This window comes from Ambystoma mexicanum, chromosome 1p (assembly GCF_040938575.1).
Source record: "Ambystoma mexicanum isolate Mex_15411 chromosome 1p, UKY_AmexF1_1, whole genome shotgun sequence".
Taxonomy (NCBI): Eukaryota; Metazoa; Chordata; class Amphibia; order Caudata; family Ambystomatidae; genus Ambystoma; species Ambystoma mexicanum.
In genome coordinates, this window is record NC_090921.1 from 1260329414 (window position 1) to 1260350043 (window position 20630).

General features: G+C 45.0%; 1 protein-coding gene and 1 long non-coding RNA gene across 4 annotated transcripts in view; one reads left to right on the forward strand and one right to left on the reverse strand.

Annotated features, from left to right (window-relative positions):
* Positions 1–20630, reverse strand: part of SYT3 (synaptotagmin 3) — an 835659-nt gene that overhangs the window by 555110 nt on the left and 259919 nt on the right. The window lies entirely within an intron of this gene.
* The window catches only part of LOC138452761 (uncharacterized), a 118216-nt gene that overhangs the window by 91718 nt on the left and 5868 nt on the right, over positions 1–20630 (forward strand). Inside the window, exon 3 of the long non-coding RNA XR_011260311.1 lies at positions 17699–17826. This is a non-coding gene — a long non-coding RNA (uncharacterized lncRNA). The remainder of the gene's footprint in view (positions 1–17698; positions 17827–20630) is intronic.

Below are 20630 nucleotides of genomic sequence, written 5' to 3' on the forward strand. Positions count from 1 at the left end.
GCACCTGCATTCATGTGCATACATTTTTAGGCAATTGAAATCGTGAAATGGGGTTAGTACTTACATGCAAGGAGAGTGGTTGGAAGGGCAGGTGGGGCAGGAGACAGATCATTCTAACAGCAGTCCTTAAGTGGGTGTTTTCAGACTTAAAAGAGAGAGCTGACTGCTTGTAACTTTGAAGCTGCACTAGAATAGTCTCTCTCACTAAAATGCGTAAAGAATGTATATGCCCCTACACAAGTACGTTTGCAACTCCCCCATTGTCTCTGATGTTAGCGCCTCTTCCAACATTTGAAGGGTTACCCACCTAGATTTAACCTAGGTGCTCCGCTGGACGTGCGCACTTGCATTTTGTTAGGCAGAGAGGTGAGGGAAGCCTTTCCCGAAACTGGCAGTGTTAAGTTTTACTGTGTTTGTGCAGACAAACGTACTTGAGCAAACGCAGTAAAGCTTTAAAGCTGCTACTTTCAAGAAAGACTTCCATCGCCTCTCTGCATATTGTGCTTTAAAATGTACTATTTGACCCCAGACCATGGAGGAGAGGGGGGGTCGAACAGTGGGGGAAGAGCCTCCAAGTTTGCCCCATCTATTGTCTGAAGTGGCCCCTCCCATCAACACTTAACCCCACCCCCTCGAAATGTAGGTTTCGTTGCACCCCTGATACACACTGCACAGAATGTTTGGGCTGGCAGTCCCTTTCATCTCCTCAGCCCTCAACTATGTACACGAAAACAGTTGGGAATTGGTGACTGTGCAACAGGTCAACCGAAACTATAAATGCTAGTACCAGATAGCGTTTTACTTCCCACCTCAACCCACTACTCACAGGACAGGCCCAGTATACCCCCTAGGGCCTTGCTTCCAAATGCTTCAACTGCCACAGCTTCCACGAAGGAGAACATCCATTTCCACAGATGACCATTTTCCTGGCTTCTCTGATTGTAGGTAAAAGCTGTGATAAATGTTTTATTGATTGGGTTTTTTTTGCGGGCTCCAGTAGAAAGCAGTAAGCGTGGGGGTTTTTCTTCTGCAATGCAGCGTGAGTCATAGCAATGTGACTCTTTGTAAACACGTACGCTTTATTTGGCATATATGTTAGACACGTTTTGTGTATATGGATGTTGCGCTAGGGAAACTTATGGCACGCATTGATGTGTGTAGAATTTATTCCATCCATACATTTAAATACATTATAATTTCGGTGTTTGCACAGTTCGGGTGGCTAGGCGTCATAGCATTTCATGGGAGTTACTGTGGGCCCGGGTAGGGGGAACCTTGTTAATATCATCTTTTTCAAGTAGCTATTGTTATCTAGCTATTCCAATGTTCCACATTTGGAAGATAGAGGAGCTTGGTTTATGGGTGGTGAGGTGGTTTCTCAGGATCTCATATGTGGAGAGGTTGCGGCTGAAACGTTGGTGTTTTGGTTTCACTATCAATAACTCAACACCACATCATTATACCTCCTTTTTTAACAGATTTCTTTTAATCAAGGCTTTCAATTCTCGTGCTCACTTTGGGACTTTCCTTCCTGGTTTGCTACTTTGGGTTCTGCAAGACTTCCTTTGGGCTTTTGCGCCTAAAACAGTAGGGAACATTTCAGATGAGTCACTGGTTTAAGTGGAGCAAATGGCTAGGCAAAGAATTTTTAAATTGTACACGAAACCCAAATCCTGTAAGATTGTTTGTGTAGACTGCTTAGTGTTTCTTTTTTTGTAAAAATGGTAATTATTCAATTTCTATACAATCTCAGTTCATCAGAATATCCCAGAATTTCAAAGACCTTCTTGCAACTACTTAAATCACATACCCATGTGCAATACAAAGCAAACAATGATCAAATAATTGTTTACGGAGCAGTCATCTGTAGTTCTGGTTGTGGTGCTGCCTCCGGGGCAGAGCAGAGCCGGTGATGCTTGTCTTGTCAGGACTGAACATATCTACACTTTATGATATCATGTGGCCTGAAGATGCTTTCTTCTAACAGAGTTAGAAAACAGCAAATGACAACAGCGCAGGACCACAGTACTTCTGTGTGACACAACATTTTAGCAGTAAGCAGGGGTTAAGACATTTGCACATTCAATCGGTATAGTCATACACTTACATATTTAAAGGATTAACAGACTATTAGTTCACCCTGAGGAAAGTCTGACAATTAAGTTCCGAACTGAAACATGTTGGGTAGAGCAGGCTGTGATTAGCATTTTGGACAGTTAGGTTAACAGGCCCTGAGAAAACTGGAAAGAAGCAGAATTACTGACGACTGTTCTCAGTTATTAGGGCACTATGAAAGAAACCACTTTAAGTACTGTGACGAATCACAGGAATTTGTCCCTTCTCCCCAATGGGGTGCACCCCCAGTGATGCTAGGGAGGTGAGCCTTCTCCGCAACACTCTCCCTAGAGGTCGTGGCAAGTGGGACCTCACTTTTGTATACTAGTAATAGTGGACTATGCCACATGTTATGCCGAAGGCTTCCCGTTGTGGAACAACACTACCCAAAAAATATGAAAGCGTTTACTACTTTTGCTCTCGAGAGTAGGATTTCCAAAAGAGATACTCACGGATGAAGGTACCACCTTTATGTTCTGTTTAATGCATGAGGTGAAACAGATGCTTAATATTAAAACACTAAGAACCTCAGTGTACCACCAACAAACCAATGGCTTAGTAGAACATTTCAACCAAACGTTAAAACGCATCCTGCGTAAATTAGTAAAGGCTGATGGAAAGAAACTGGGATGCGATGATCCCATGGGCCTTATTTACAGAACGAAAGACACCCCAAGCCTCATTAAAACAATCAATGCAATTAACTAATCAAAAACACTAAAGACCCAGCACTGCAAAAGAAACACAGAGAATGAGGAGTTTTGATGAGAAGGGGACCTCTGGGTTCATAAGTAGGGATATTCAGGCAAAATACTTAATCAGCAGTGTCAAAGTTAATGGATATGTTTTCATAAAGGCAAAGAAGGGGGGGCTTACAAGTCACTATGTTCCCAGGGGCATAAGGCCTCTTCACATAACTTTTGTATCTTGCCTTTGGCACTCAACAGTGCCAAGCCTTGCTGATCGGGCCAGAGTCAAGACATTCGAGCCAGGCAATCTCACAGTCTGGGATCCAGCTGGGTTGAGTCAATGTTGGAGGCGCTCAAGTCGATGGCTTCCACTGATTAGATGCAGCTATCATTTCAGTTGCCTGCATGTAGTCAAGGCAGCGATCGCAGCAAGACAAGGCAGGCCGCTTCAATGGATTGAGCTGGAGTCTGGTTGGGTATAAAGGCAGGTTAGTGGTTTGAAGATGTGTAGAATGACAAAGGTAGCACCACCGGTCCTGTAGCAGGTTGAATTGCGTGAACATCGTTGAACCGGCTCAAAGTTTTCTCAAGGTGATGAAAAAGGTTTCCAGCTGCTTCTAGAGTTCTGGGTTACTGGGTGGCGCAATCCAGAGTCTCCAGCGGCAAGGTGAGCCCTTAGTTCCGCACATCCAGTCCAGGAAGTTGTTTGGCACCTTCAGAAGGTCCTTCACCTCCAGAGAGCAAGACCCTGGTAGCAGTGAACAGTAGCAGAGAGGCCTTGGTTCACATCATTGTCACCCCCCCCAATGTTTCCCTGGGGATGGTTAGGGAGCAGATATTGCTTCTGTAGTGAATGTCTTCTGTCTTCACTTTATGGCAGAGGACTTTGGAACAGGCTATATTCCCATCAGAGGTCAGTGAACCCTTCTTCTTTTTGTCCACAGATGAATCCAATGGAATCCAATCTAGGCTGCTGTAACAAGTATTATGTGCCCTCTTGTGTCATACCCAGAGTGGTCTGTCTGACAGAAGTAGGGAAGGGGCAGGAAGTTAAAAACCCCAGCAAGAACCAAGATGGTCGAACCCTTCAGCAGCCTTGACCTCTGTCCTAGGCTAGTCTACCTTTCTCAGTCTGCTTAACCTAAAAGAGTATCTTGCCATGAGCACCCCAGTGTGACTACCTATACCTACCTATGTATCCTTGCAGGCATGTCTTTGAAGCAGGTCCTCAACCCATCCCCCGAGGGGATGCCCTGTTCTCCAAAAGGGATGACACCTATTCAAAGGATCATCAAAATGGGGAAGAATCCTGACCCCCACCAAGGGATGCCTAAGTAAGATCCAGGTCCAATAAACTTAATCCACATACCCCTTCGATAGATATGGCTCTGGTCGAGGTTGACTACTATATGACATCAAATTGCTTTGTGGATGTATACATGTGGGGCCTCAAGAGCCACACTGCCAACCGGACAGAGCTTGTCTTTAAGTGTATTGTGCCACCAGGCACTTTTAAGACATGCAAATATCCTTCTGTGGAAAGGAGAGGTTTTGACAAAGGCCACGACTGCTTGGAATTTGGCTCTACCATGATGTGCTCAGGAATGCCCATGTGACCTTTGAACCTGCTCTACCGCCAGTGCAGGCAGGGGCTTGGGAAGCCAGATGACAGTCCCAGATGGGTCTAATGGGTGCTTTTTCTGTTTAAGGGAGCACTTTTATGAAAAGGGGGGTTGATAATCAAAGCACAACATAATATTATGTAATATAAATCTAAGGTTTCAGGCTACGCCACCCTCACGGATGGTGGGACAATGTAGACCCATGTCGTGCTATGCAACTGATGGGACTAACATCTAATGCTAAACGTCTTACCCTAATTGACACCTACACATCTACATAAGCACCCTGGTGACCTATGCTAGATTATTTTAATAGCATACATGTTCACATGCAGGGCAGCATCTTGGTATGTATGAAATACACTATCCTATAACTGATTGCTTAACTAGAAGAAGAGTGTAATGAGACTGCTTCTGAGAAAATGTCAAATGTCAAATAAGAGGGTTTTCAAATTCTTCCTGAAGATAGCTGGTTTATTTTCAGCTTTTAATGACCTGGGTGGAATAGTTAAAGGTTTAGCAGAAAGCAGGGAGGGTCACTTCCTTCACAGTCTTCCTTCTATAGATAGGGGCGCATTGGCAATCTCCAGTTCCTTAGATTGGAGGTTTCTTCTCAGTGAACAACATTTAAAAAGCTTAACTAGGAGATCCTTTTGAGGTAGATTAGGCCTTAATCAAACGTAACCCTTTTCACTACTGGTGACCAATGTATAGTAGCCACACCCAGAGTTACAGGCTCAAATTTACACCAGCGCAGCAGCCTTCTTGCCCTGGCTTTCTGAGTCCTTTCAAATCGTCAAGTCCTGGATCGAGGGTGTTGTCAAAATCTATTCTAGATTCAATGAAGAGATTAACAATGAACATCTTACGCCAATAGGACAAGGGATCACGGATGAAAAACAAAACATGTGTGAAGCACAGATGCAACTTTTGGATCCATGAAGTGTCCTACATTTCGAACCACATCTGCAGTGTCGGGACATGGATCAAAAATCTCCGGCCAATGTCGGAAAGTCTAGTGTTTACGACGGTTGGCATTCCAGTCTTTTCTGGATTTACCTTAAGATAGATGTTGGTCATCCATGCCATGATTGCCAACATGCTTTCATCACCATTTGTTGTAATTGTTGAGATGAATTAGATGACTTCACAAAGATCTGTGTGTTGTCAGCCTAGTTCAATCAGAAGGACCCCTTAGGCTTAAATGACTGAGTTAAGAGAGAAAATACATATTAAAAGGTATCAGGGACATGGCAGAAGCCTGTGGTACCCCACATGGGGTTTGTCTAAAACAGAGGAAAACTGAGAAATTGCTCTGCCTGGGCCCTGTCTGTCAAAAAAAGAATTATGCCAGTACATTATGGTTCCACCAACACTAGTATAGGCTAGCAGCTCCAACCACATGGCATGATCCATCATTTGGACAGCAGTGAATAAATCTAGGAATGTCGCATCACCGGCTTCGGCTGCCACCACCTGCCTTCTTGTCTGCTCGCGACACGTATCTCACGAATCAAGCACTCACCAATTAAGTCTCCTGATAGTTACCACTGCCCCCTAATGCTGCCTTTACTAGCCCAGGTACAGGGAAAGAGGTTCAGTCTGCCGGACACCAACACCTAGCAAAAAAACTCAAGCACACACCACACACTGCACTTGCTGACTAGTACGTAGGCATGGGTAACTGCTGGCCTGCTTTGCGTAATCGGTCAAATAGCGACCTTTGCTCTGCTCCCAATAACCCATCCGCAATTCCACTGCTATTTAATGCAGGATGTAACGCACAAAGAGACCATGTAAATGACAGAGGCCATGCTATAACAAGACCCACCGACGTAATATAAAATAACAGCAACTATGGAAACATCAGGATCCCCATTAAAAATAATACAGATTAGTACTAAAACTATAGCAGTACATAAATACATCAAACACGGCCATAGCAAAATGGAGGCCTCCATGCCTGACAAACAACATGTATAGGGATTCACTACAGCAGGGGTCTGCAACCTACAACTCACCAGATGTTTTGGACCACGACCCCAATGATCCCTCACCACTGACTATGCTGATTAAGGCTGGTGGGAGTTGTAGTCTAAGACATCTACAGAGCCATAGGTTGCAGACCCTGTCTTAATGCAAGTTGTTTGATCAACGTCGTTTAATGGTGTCCCCAGATTTCAAGCTTTCTGAAGCAGGAACCTAGGAGCCCAGAGGAGCACATTTTGGGCTCTGAGAAACCGCAAAGGCTGCGATAATTCGATTGGTGTGGCTGAAGTAATGCACCGAACGAGTGCACCTGTGAGTGCTGTTGGGCTGGAGGACTCTGCATTTGGACGTTTGCGATGATCTACATTTTACGGTATATTACATCTGGCAAGAATCTACAAGAAATGACATCATGATTAAATGTACTATTTTTAGAGATATTACCTTTTTAACTAGAAAAGTGCTTTTTAGCATGTATTTATGATGCTTTTATGTTTATGAAATATGACTTGTATTATTGTTTTTTGTCTGGACATGACCCCCCCAGAGTTACATGGAGAGGTTTCATGTCTTTCACGTGCAAGGTTTGCGGCGTGGGCCTCTACCGCACCTCCCCATGCTGCACCTGCTCTTTAATTCATTGGGACTCCACACAGGGTCTGATCCCTTTGTTCGAAGTCCCCCCCCAACCGACTTCAAAACCCTTTTCTATGTGCTCTGTTTTTTTTAAGGTGGTATCCCTTTTCACCCTACTTGCCTTTCCTACCCCCTGCCCAATTTGCTGGCTTTCTCTGCTTCCCATGCCCCTTCCTCCTTGTCATTTGTGCCCCCATTATTGCCACTCCACATCCCTACCTGCCCCCCTGCCCATTCTCCACTCCTTCATCACCCCTTCCCATACAGGACCCACTTCCCTTCCTGTGCCATGCTTTGCGGCGCAGTAAAGACCCTGCATGGTAAAGCCTTCATGCTAGAGACGCGCACCCCAAAGGTGGCACGGAAAAGCCATGGCACCACATCAGGATTGTAACAGCTCTGGCTTCGAGGCTGCACATCTCCCGCAATTGGGTGACCGCAGTCGTGCAGGCTGAATGTGCTCAGAAGAGATTGGTCATGGCACTCTGGACTCACCTGCTGCTTCTATATCCCTCCAATGACCGTGAAGGACAAAGCAAGCACACTGGAAGAACACCGGGTGTACGAGAAGTATGGCCAAGCTTCCTATGGGCCAAGAGAACATGGACGTAATTTTAGGGGGAGCAAGAGTGAATGTCCCCCCAACTTATGTGGCACTCCAATTTGTCCCACTCATTTGGCAGGAGCCCATGTCATCCCACCCCCAATATTTTCAGCAAAGTTACTCCACTGCCAGAGACAATGACTCCGTCAGAGCGCCATCCTTGTAAGAGCTTCTTTGTACTGAAAGGTAGAGACCACCCAGCGAGCACCCAAGGATGTTTTGCCCTGAGCTGGCACAATTTCTGAGGGTACAGGTACAATTCCTAAGGTAAAGAACAACCAAATTGAGTCAGTGCAGGGCGATAGAACAAGGCGAAAACACAACTTTCACCTTAGCTGCCCCCACCAAGGTCTTTGAAGGTGAAAGTAATAGGCTGATTGGTGCTGTTCCCTCCTGAACACAGGCTTGATCAAGGGAGCACTGCAAGCATTTTTGGGAAGTAGAATGTTGTGGAAGCTTTGACAGAAGCATCACCTTGGATCACCTTCTGCCCCTTTTATCCCCTATAAATGGGAAACCCCAGGAGCCACCCGTGCACTGCACAGAGACAAAGCAGGGACCCCCCAAAAAAGCAAGGCACCTGAGCCCCCATTCTGCTGCTATGCCAAATCACATGACATTCCATTCCATTACGCCGCACAATATTCGGTGTTACCCTACTCTAGCCTATGCATTAATTGTGGAAGGCGTCCACCTCGAGGGGCATCTTCTGGCTAAAAGGAGAAACCGTTAGGACAGGGGTCTGCAACCTTTGCCTCGTCAGATGCTTTGTACTACAGTTCTCGTCATCCCGCGTCAGCCCCACCCAGCATTGTTACTGGTAATCGATCATGGGCGGTACAGTCCAAAACACCTGGAGAGCCACAGGTTGCAGATCACTGAGTTAGGGCACCAGATCACCCATTGGGGGAATGTCATGACTCGCCTGCATTGTGGAAGCTTGTAAGATAGTTTTCATGTTAATGGCATGAGGCAGAGTTCCAAAGCTGGTGGGGGATTGGTGGGGTAAAGTCACGACCTCTGAATCTGGCACCTTTGAAATGTGTGACTGATCGATTTCCTAATTACCAAACAAATTTATAATGAATCTGTTATATATTCACACAATAGTGTGCTGGTGTGGGGTACATTGACCAGCCCAGCAGAACTCTCCTTCCTCACTAAACTACATCTCAGCAGTCACCAGCAGAATGGCTGTGCTGGCTCTGTTGAACACTATTCCCTTGCATTAAAACTGTGCATTGCAGTCTCCAAAATGATGGCTGTCCCGTCTTACTAGCCACACATGGGGCAAGATGAAACACAGAACACCCAGAGAATTGCTGCCAGTATTTTCTTCAATTGCACCAAAGAAAATAAATTCAAAGGCAGCACTGCTATGCTGCCAGCTCAAAACTGTTTCACTGAGAAATAAAATATAATTCCTTTTAAAATGACTGCACCCTGATGCTCTTTTTCATCTGTTCAACAGTACACAGTTCTGATCCCGTGAGACCCAGCTAGGTCCCTCCATATTCAGGTTGTGCTCCAACAAAAAGGGGGCATTTCTCATTGAATGACAGGCTGTGCCAGGCAAGATCTGTGAAATAACAAAGAACTTCACTTCAGCTCAGTGGTCAAAGTGTACGAAAAGAAGTAGTGGAACTATGTTCCCTGCTGGCCTGCACCCACAAACCCCTTCATCACGCCCCTCCCACGCACAATACAAACCCCCAAACACATGCGCCTGTTATTTAAGGGAACGTTTATTGCAGTGCATTGAAAGTGCTAGTTTCAACTTCTTCTTACACTTTTATTTTAAAACAAAACCATTCCGGAATGGTTTCTTTTTAAAATAAAAGTATAGGAGCAGTAAAACGTAATTGTAAAAAGTAGAGGAGCACCGCTCCCGACCGATCCCGCTCACTTCGACCACTGCTTCAGCTGTATGCAAAAACGCTTTGCCTTTGCAACAAGATGACAGATAAACCATTCCTAAGAAGCTCTCTCTCTCTCTTTGCTCATGTCAGTTTCATTGAACCCTTGCTTTGAACAGATTCCTGTGTAGTAAAAATTGACTATGGCCATGGAAATGCTCAGAATAAAGATACCAGGAAAAGCTGCATTGTAAAGTGACAGCCAAGGAAAAATGAACCACGTGGAAATGGTGCTTTGTGCAAACAAGGAAATGTCTGTTTAAAAGTAAATTGTTGAATTAAAGCCCTGTCCTTGCATAGAAATGTGATGGGGGGTTTGTTTTAAAACATATATAGGATGTTTAATTCCAACAGCCTTGGTTTCTGGTTCAGGAGGAAAAAATGTACCGTGAAACCAACAGGACAGGTTTTATAGGCCCTGGCTTCAAAGGTCTGACTACAGGATCTACCTCCCCACAAGTGTACCAGCATCTGGGACATATGAATAGGCAGGGGCGAAGCATCTCACGCCCTCATCACACTCTGTGGCAGTGCTCCAGCCGGGTACAATGGATTTCTGGGACACGTAGGTCCCAATGGATATATAACACAGTATAGATGCGAAAGTGGGTTCCCATGAACAGATTCTGCAATTCACATGCCCTTGATGATAAAGTAATAGAAATTAAGGAAGCTGCACTCGAAGTTGTTCTGCAGCTCTTGTGCACGGTTCTCGTTATTGTAGTTAAGTCTTCATAAAGGGTCTGACCGATTTTAACACCGTCTTTCTGGTGGGAGAGAGAATTCTATTTCTGACATACTCGCAATGCATGTGCATTCCCAAGCAAGCTTTGCCAATGCACATAGCTGCCCATTTGTGTAGGAATGGGAAAGGCACGTTCCAGGGACAGCCGTAGTGGTATTAACTGGCCATTGATGAAAGCAGGTGAAAAATGGTGCAAGTAACTGGGCATCTAATAGCAGTGCTGGGCAAATGCCTAACATGTATATACAAGCCAAAACTTGTTTTTAACAGGACTTGAGTGAAGGACATGCAGAGTGCTTATAAATCAGTAGCTGAAAGCAGACCTTGTGAAGAGATTTTTATTATGCCAGTAGCAGGTTCACAACCCAAATTAAGTAATGAACTCCGAGAAGACTGCTTTGAAAAAAACACTGGCAGGCACTTTGAGTGCAAAGTTTGATGGTAAGGCTTGAATAAAGCGAGCTCAAACAGTTTCCATAAAACAATACATCGGAGAATAATGAGTTTTTGCTGTAGCTATTTGCGATGGGGGAGAGATGGTTGCCCCGCCAAAGGTAAACAATGAGTGACATTGACAATTGTCTGACCTTCCTCGCTCAGGACCTGCTGTGTCGGTGACTGTGAGCAGTGCCGGTCATTGGGCTGGATTTTCTCGGATTTGGGATCCCGAAGAAAAAAATCTCCACGGATCTCAGACCCGAGAAATCTATTTGCACCCTTCAAGTGTGTCAGTGCTTTTGACCTGCCTACAACATTGCCATGATGGGTTACGAACCCACGACATCAGGACCAGGGACCACAGTCTTTTTAGGTTGAAAAGGTGTGCAATGTTTAACGTTTGCTTGCAATTGTATGGGGAATGAGATGTTCATCTCCTGGGTAATTTTCCAGGTGTTCGTGGTTAACCTCTCCCGAAAGGCAATGTGGTCTTTGTTTTGGGGGAGAGGAGGTTTGAGGAAAAACTAATCTCCGCACTCCGGCCTTCCCCTCTTCAGTCTCCGTCAGCAGTGGGATCCCACAGTAGATCATTTCCATTTCCAGCACTGATTGTCAGCACATGTCCTGTGCCCGCCGGTCAGCAGTGCCTTCTCCAGGGAACCTCTGCTTATCGGTAGGTGTGCGCATTTTCCTCTGGTCTCTACTTGCAAACAGGGAAAGCCTTGCTCGTGGCATACTTGCCAAACCTACAGATTTAGGCAGTAGGCTACTGCTTTTGAAGCAGTCCTACCGCCTACAGATTTCGGTGACAGATCCTACTGCTTTTTACAGTGGCAGGTAATTTATCTGATTCTATGGCAGGCCCCAGGACGAAGCATGCAACACATTAGTCTGTCTTACAGTGGGTTGGTAGGCGATTACTTTGATGGGGCTCAGACCAATCCACTGACCTGACAGCTACTTGACACTGTCTTGCACTCTTGCCGGGACAACCCTTAGCTGAACCACCAGTGAAGGCAAGTGGCAGAGTGTAACACCATCACACAGCATCTACTTATCAGACTCAGGGGGGTTATCAGTTGCCATGTCAATCAGTGTTCAACTTGCAATAAATATGTATTTGCTGGGCTGCTGCTACAGAGCAGTGTCAACCGTTACCTGCCAGCTCTGTGTGATTACCTTCTGTGAAGTTAGATCATTGAATTTGGTGTTAAGTTACCACTCTGAATTATACATTTTTAACATTTGAACATCTTTCCATGTTGTGCTGTTTGATGGTTTGTGTATTTTAGAATGCTTCAATGGTGCCAACAATGTATGTTTTGTATTTTCCTGTTATGTCATTGTTATGGGAATTATTATGTTTGAAAGTTGAAAAATCCTACATCTTTTTGGTCACAGAATGTTGGCAAATATGTAGTGGGCCAGGTTGCGTCTGGTTGATGCCCCTCTCCACCCCCCCCCCCCATTCGTGACTGTTGCGTTCTTTGCCAATGAACGTGCCTGCAGGGTTGTTTTCTGTGGTGCCATTACATGGTTGTCTACTAAGTGGACGTTTCCCCTCGCTGGCCAATGGGGTAGGTAGGAACTTGGCTTCGGTGTAGAACTGACTATGCTTTATTATGCAATAAATAGATGTCGTGTTATCTTTCCTGAACAGCAGCACCTTGCTCTTTTAACTTCGGTGAATGCTCTCTGTGTTAAACCGATCAATTTCAATCAGAGCACAGTGATGTGTTGCAGGCAGTCTTTTGCACGCCCATGTCTTCTGTACAGTGTGTATCACGGATGCCTTCTCAGGCGTTAAGCCTCTGAAGGAAGTTGCAACCATTGGTAGCTTTACTTGTAACACTTAACTGTCGGCCCTTTCTCTGCTTTTGCAGTAAACTGCCCTGCGCCGTTCTAACCCCCATGACCTCGTGAGCGTTTGCTTTCCTGGCTCGGTATTGGACAGGGCTTCATCCAACTGTGGATTGCAGCTGAAACAGGAATTGCATTGTCTGTTGTGTTGTGTAATTGCATTGCGCGCAGCACTCTCCCTTCTCTCTGCAATCAGATGGGTCAGCATGCACAGACTCTCTGCGCAAAGGCGTTGCAGCAGCAGCAGACCTAGGTTTTGTGACTACTTGATGCAGGTTTGATCCCAAAAGTAACAAGCATTGGCAATGGCAACAGTTTTGGCTTTTGTGTAGGCATGGCAAAGGCATTTGCCTGGCACTGCCGTAGTGGTATTAAATGGCCATCGATGGTAGCAGCTGCAAAACGGTGCGAGTACCTAGGTATATATAATAGCAATGTCTGGCAAATGCCTAATACTTATACACAAGCCACAACTGTTGGCTTTAACAATGCTTACTTTTAACATGACTCTAGTAAAGGACTGAAGGCAGGCCTGGTTAAGATTTTTTTATTACACCAGTAGTGCATTTACAGCTCCAATTAAGTCATCAACTCTCAGAACACTGCTTTGAAATATAAATATAAAGTTTGATGGTAAGGCTTCATAAAGCTATCTCACATAAATCCCAAGAGAATGTGTTGTGGGTGGGGAGGGCCATGAAGTGGGAGAGAATGGCCATAGAGATTAGCACAGCCATGGCAGTCAATGGGTGGGTAAATGCCCAAGCACCACTTACAAGCTTTAGTGTCCCTCCTCATATGTCATTTCTCTCTAGCTGTACAGTAATAGTTTTGGCTTTTAGGTGGCGCTTTAGCTACAGTGCAATCTAATAGGCGAAACTAAAAAGAAATCCAGGGATGAAATGTGCCCCACTTTGAATGATTGGAGGCTGGGATTCATGTGTTTTCACTCCAAATTGTTGTGCTCACCTGTGACTGGTGCCTAATCAATGGGTATTCATCAAAATTGAAATAACGCACATTGAAACAATGAAACTAGTGACAAATGAGAATTCAAATTATAATGGCAAACAGTAATTCCAAATTTGAGGTGACACACACACTAGGACCAACACGTGCTTTGGTGAATGGTAATGAGCTAAAACGGCTGTTTCAAGGTCTTGGCGTCGTCCTCTCATCTTATTCTAGATGTATATGTATAATCGGTCTCATCCATTGAGGTATCTTGAGTCAATCTGCCGTCTGTATCGTTATAGAGAGTTGCAGGGGCGTAGCTGGGATTTTGTTACAAGTGGGGCCTGAAGCTAATATAGTTGGGCCCAACGCAGTGACATTAACATCAGTAAATACCCACACAGCGCTGCTGAGTGGGCTTTTACAGATTTTGGTTGGGCCTTGCCCACTCAGGCCCTACCCTGTCTATACCTCTGGAGAGTTGGGGGGATGATTAAGAACGGGTCTCAATCCCCAAGCTGTATTCTGTGTCTCAACAATTCCAGCATCCCAAACGGCGAGTGGAAGTGTTGCGCTGTGCTTTTTCTGCCGCAAGAGTCGCCACACTGTGAGAGACTGTTTACTACCATGCTGGGGAAGGGCTGGGGTGAAGGGGCTATAGCCCCGGGTCTTTTGGTTGTAGCCCTGGATAGAAACTCAGGAGCTACAACCAAAAAGCTAGCTAGCCCAGAGTCCCGACGGTCCAGACATTAGCATAGCCCCGGATCTTTTCCAGACCTAGCAACACCCCTGCATTATGGAAAATGCATACTGAAGTGCGAGCGGTGTGTTCACTGTTGGCTGTGAGGCAGTGGTCCAAGTATGTTTTTTACCTATATCCCTAGACAAGGATGTAAAAAAATGATTGTGTCTCAATGTATGTTATTTCAATGTTGATGGTTACCCATTGTCTAATAAGGACTTTAAATGTGGCGGTGGATGGGAATGAGCACCACTCGTACAACCCATGAAACACAGACAGCGCGGGCACATTAGGGACATCTGAACTCACAATAAACATGATCCCGAAAAGGACTTGTTTATATGGTCCTTACATTTATTTGTTGCACTTTGTGTGGGGAATCAGAAGTGTGCCTCCTTAAAAGCGGCATTGGTCGAAAGTCAGCTTTGAGGTGTAAAGGAACGATACCTGGAAGTGCTGTCTTTTAGAACATGTGGGTCTTGGTAGTTCCGTCAAGAAGATGCAAGACAAGAATGAGTTTCAATATGTTGTCTGCTACACCTCAGCTGTTGTCGTGAAGCGGGACTTCCTCTCTTGTCCCCTCCCTCAACCGTGCTGGCATCTCCAGAGAGAAGCATTGTTTCTTTTCCGTACCGTTTTTCATACGTTTGCAGTGCTGGAAATGGGCCAGAACAAGACGGAGCGGCGCCCGGCAAATTATGTCTAGCCGGAGCCCCGCTCCGTCCTCCGCACCCGGGGTATCCCAGACCCGACTCTCGCAGATCCTGTGCTTCATCGAGCAGACCGCTTTCAGAAGACTCAGCGTACACGGATCCTACCCACATTTTTGATTCCGGGGGGCCTGCTACACTTTACTGGGGAGTGCATACATCAGAAAAAGCACATGTGGAGCAAGCTACCCAGCCCCCTTACACCATATGATCAAGGACATGAGGACTTATGCAGTTACAAATTAGTCTGCACAAGTCCTCATGTCCTTGATGATATGGTGCAAGCGGGATGGGTAGCTTGCTCCACATGGCACAGATACATCGATGATGTGATTTTCATCTGGACAGGGCAATTGGACCAGCTTTTACAATTCTGGCAATGGCTGAACTCGTGTAACAGTAACATACAGTTCACTATAGAACACAACAAATCAAGGATTACTTTCCTTGACCTCGAGATCCAACACCACGAGGGAAAATTGATTTGTAACCTTCATCGGAAAAATACAGATAGGAATACCCTTCTCCACCACACGAGCAACCACCCATTACATGCTAAACAAAATTTACCCTACGGTCAATTTTTAAGAATACGCAGAAACTGCACACAGAAAGAAGACTTTCGAACACATGTAGAGACCCTTACCCAGAGACTGAAGAACAGGGGATACCCGACCAGGCTCTTAAATCAATCCATGAAGAGAGCCTTAAACATGAACAGAGAACAGCTCGTTCAAATAAGAGAACAAGAACCCCGTGAAGAAGAAGACCGGATCACATGTGCCATGACACATGGCAGACATACTGCAGCAATCAAAAGAATTGTACAGAAACACTGGCACATTGCCAAACTAAATCTTTCGGAGGAAGAATCTCCAAGATTTGCCTATAAGAGGGCCAAAAACCTGAAAGAACATTTGACACACTCATTATTTCAGGCTGAACCCTCATACACTGGTCAGAGAACACTACGACCCATACAGGGCCATTATCCATGTGGTAACTGTGTGGCTTGTCGTTTTACCATGAAAATTAGATCTTTCAAAATTGGACACAGGAATTGGATTTTAAAGGACTTCACGAACTGCAAAAGTGCTCAAGTGATCTACTGTATTGAATGCCCATGTGGCCTCAAGTATGTTGGACAGACAATGAGATCTGTCCATTTGAGAATCTCCGAGCACAGATCGAAAATCAGGTGCAAAACACTGACAGCACCACTGGTCCCACACTTCATAGAGGCTAGACACACGCCCGATGATATGAAGTGGTGGGTTCTAGAAAAAGTCAAAGGCGGACCGGATCTTACACATAGCCTTCTGCACAAGGAATCACGATGGATACATCGTTTAAATACATACCACCAAGGACTAAATTAAGTCTTTCACCTGGTCACTTAGAAAACGGACACAGGAGACACAGGGACACTAGGATCGCTCACTGACCAAAAAACTTTCTTTACATAGAGGTATAAGTCCCTGACCCATCCACAAGAAAAGAGGACACAATACATTAGCTCCTCCCCTTTTCCTCGCGACTGTAGTTTTAGCATCTAGTCCCTTCTACACATGAGATTGGGGCACAAACATATCAAACTATAATGTCCACTTGTTACTACCCTTCTCACCACCTAACAGTGTTGAAACAGGATGTGTGCCTATCATATAGCATGAGCAACCATAAACATTAGAATTACCATTTAGCTCCTTACTTGATCAGCATGGTGCTACAGGCGGTTTTTAACGCCCACCTGCAAGCTACGCGCCCCGCATTAACCGCTATTACTGGATTTCACTGCCATGGACTACAACCCCCATGAGTCCCGTAGTCCTACAGCAACCAGGGCCGTCGCGATCACGTGCCCCAATCAGGCACGCCGCCCACGTTCCCATGACTACGAAAGCCTTGTACATGAATGCGGCGCTCGCTCATATGACAACGCTAGCAGCGCCCCATACTAATCGCTATTACTAGACTTCACTACTGTGGACTACAACCCCCATGAGTCCCGTAGTCCTACAAACCAGGGCCATCGCGATCACGTGCCCCAATAAGGCACACTGCCCACGCTCCCATGACAACGAAAGCCTCGTACATGAACGCGGCTTTCGCCTATATGACAACGCTAGCAGCACAGCAAAACCAGACCTGACGGCTGCACACAGAGACGCGGACAGCCCTCGTCCACCTTACGCAGAAGCTACTGCCACTGGGGAACAAGTGAGTTAGACGCCTAAGGCTTACCCCAGATGCACGATTAGCCACAGGTATTTTGCAACGAAGCACTTTTTCTGGGCACTCGTTTCCACATCAAGTCTTACGATTCACCTTGCATGCCAGAACCAGCGATGCATACGAGCAGATGTACACGCTCTACCACATATCAAGCTATGAAGTTTTCTCTCACGGGGCATGCAATTTCACGCTAAGCTTCCCCCCACATTTCAGTTGTAGGAACAGGGAACACACATGCAAATGGGAGCACCTGCATGTGCACTGCTGGACCCTTTTTCCTCTATCAGGTCCGGCCACCAACTAGAACTAGATGTATATGCTGCATAAAACACTAGAATCAGCCATTATTTTTGTTAGCTAACTAACGGCTAGTACAGATGTATAAAACAATACAAACTTTTATACACTTATACCAAAAACCCCCCTTTTTTATGCCTCGGCAGATGGAAGGATAGAGTTGGATAATATCAAGACCGCCACGGCAAGACGCACCGCTGCCATTCTGTGGACCTTGAGGCCAGCATACCTGTTCAACCCCTACATAAGGGCACCTTGGTTTACCTGGGAACAGGTACGTCCTCTATGTATATAATGGATTCCGTTTTCAACACGTTGGATCCATTGTTTAACTCGGCATTAACCAGTATTCCCCCCTGCCCCCCCTTTTGTTTTTTCCTCTTGTCTCTCTTCTTCTTTCCTGCCACTATATGGGTCCCATACAGATTTATTACACTCTCAACCGGGACCATAGAAAGAAGTACGGACACCTCAGTCCACACAACTAGCACCCGCATTAGGTACAGCGGCCACCCCACAGGAAGATAAGGGGCGCCTCGTTTTTCCAGCCCACTCCACAACCCAGAACTCGGGATAAGCTTAACTGCAGGTAAAACTATTGTTAGTTGAGCTGAGGTATATCAAATTTAAGTGTCAGAACTACTCTGACAGGTAATGTGAGGGCTAATCTCAACTTTATGTTTGGTTTTCCACACCTAAACAGGGTCCCGAAATAAAATGCCCTGATGAAGGCGGATGCATGCGAGAGCCATATAACCGCTGAAACGTGAACAGCTGGGATATTTCTACTCAGAACCACGTTGGCAAAGAATTCTTTTACCGTACCAAGACCCACGGGGGGGGGGAATCGAAGCCCATAGAAAATAAATTTAACCAAACCCTATGGACAAAGGATTAGTTTATTCATACACATCCATATAGGGAATTAAGGGAATCTAATTAGTTAAGAACTCCCTACATACTCGGGGGCAACTACTTCATTTGAGTTTCCCCAAAGTTTGTTTGTTGTATGTTTTTCTCTCCTCTGTAATTTTCGTTGGATTGCACTTAGTAGCACACCAGTTGTAATTTGAACTCATGTTTGTCAAGTTGTCTTTATGTTTCAAAACAATTTACATATGTTCTTTTTTATAAATCCGCACAATGCACCATGAAACTGAATGATGCATGTTATGTGTATTCATGTACTATACTTTGAAGAAATCAATGTAAAGTTTTTTTTAAAAAATGCACAAATGTTTTGGAGGAAATGACTTTTTCGAATGAGTATTTCTTCTATGATTTTGAATTGCTTAATGACTATAGGTCAACATATGACTGTTGTTATTTTCCCTCCAAACCGGCTCAATTTCACTAAAACAAGGACAAATGCCAGTATTAGTGAATTGAGACAATTTATAGCACTCTCGAAAAGAAATGGTTGTTTGTTTGCTATCCTAGAACTTATTTCTAATGAGACCGCACTAAGAGGGTAGGGTACACCTATGTTTTATGGAATACACATGGCTTCTCTGACAAATTGACCAAAGTCCATGGAATGGTCAAAAAGTGATAGCACAGTCTCTTTTAGGGAGGGAGTTTCTTTGAGATAAATAAGAGCTTCTTCTTCTGCTACCCTTCTCTGCCCCCAGGAGATCTCCAGGGTGAGGGGGAGGTTAGTTCATGGGGTTAACACAGCCCAATTCAATATTTATTTAAGCAGAACACTTTCTTGTGTTGGCCTATGCATACTTGTAGTGCACAGGGGCTTGAAGAGAGGCAGAAGGGAACATTTTACAAATCTTCAGAACATTAAAGTAAGGTGTAAAACCCATGTGTAAACGGTGTACACACAGCCTTCGAGCTATGGCACGTAATAAATAAATAAATATTTGCTGTGAAATTCAAAATCTATTTTGAGGCACATTGCATGGAACAGATATACATTTTTGTGGGCATCCCCTCTCTGCCTGCAGATAACATCTGGATTCATACCAGCACATTATTTTCGAGTTGTGTAAAGCCCTAGGTTCCTATGGAATCTGCCTGTGTATTGCACCTGCTAAAAAGCAGGTCAATTCCATAGGAATCTAGTTGACATCTTGATTTTCAATTAATCTTGGCTCCACCAAGTTTCCGGCCCCCTACTCTCTATTGCCATTCCGTCAGACTATACTATCGTCAGAACGGATCGGACACATTCACATGGAGGCGCCGTGGCAATCATCGCAAAGACCACACTCCAACTAAGATATTGCCAAATTGAAAGCCTACTAGGGTACGAATTACTGCTAGCTAAACTTCCCATAAACAGAAAAACAACCATCAACCGATTAGTCATCTACAAAGCCCCTAACTCGATCAACCAGCCAGAGATTGAAATCCCACTCCTACTAGCACCATATATCAAACCCAACACCAAATGAATCGTTCTGGGTGACTTGAATCTTGGATTTAACGATAGCCAGGATCATAAAGCGGAAGCTCTACACTCCTCACTGAAGGACATGAATTTCACGCAGTTAGTGAACTCCCCCACCCATAAAAAAGAACAAACTCTCGATTGGGTCCTCTCGCTCAATGTGAATGTTTCCATTGATACCATAACCCCACTTGACTGGTCAGACCATTATAGCATCATGTTCACTATTAATACCTTTGAACCTCCGGCATCCAACCCTAAAATATCCAATTCTTACGAAACTTGAAACAATCATAAACTCACACCAGAAAACCTAGAACCCCTGCTATCCAAGGCGCTTAACACGCTGGCCATAAACGTTGACAATCCAAATTCGCTGGCAGATGCCTACCATCACTGTCTCACGGCCACCATTAATGCAGTAGCCCCACTAACTACAAAAACAAAACGCTCAGAAAAACGATTGTGCATTTGGTTCAATGAGGAACTTGTCGCACTCAGGAGAGTAAAACGTGCCCATGAACACACCTATAGGGAACATCCCTCAACAGAAACCGAAACATCTTACCAGGAAGCAAATAGAACACACAAAAAACCATCATTAACCACAAAGCCAATGCCTTTAACACCAGAATCAGTAATACTGCACCCGACTCCAAAGAACTTTTTACCATCCT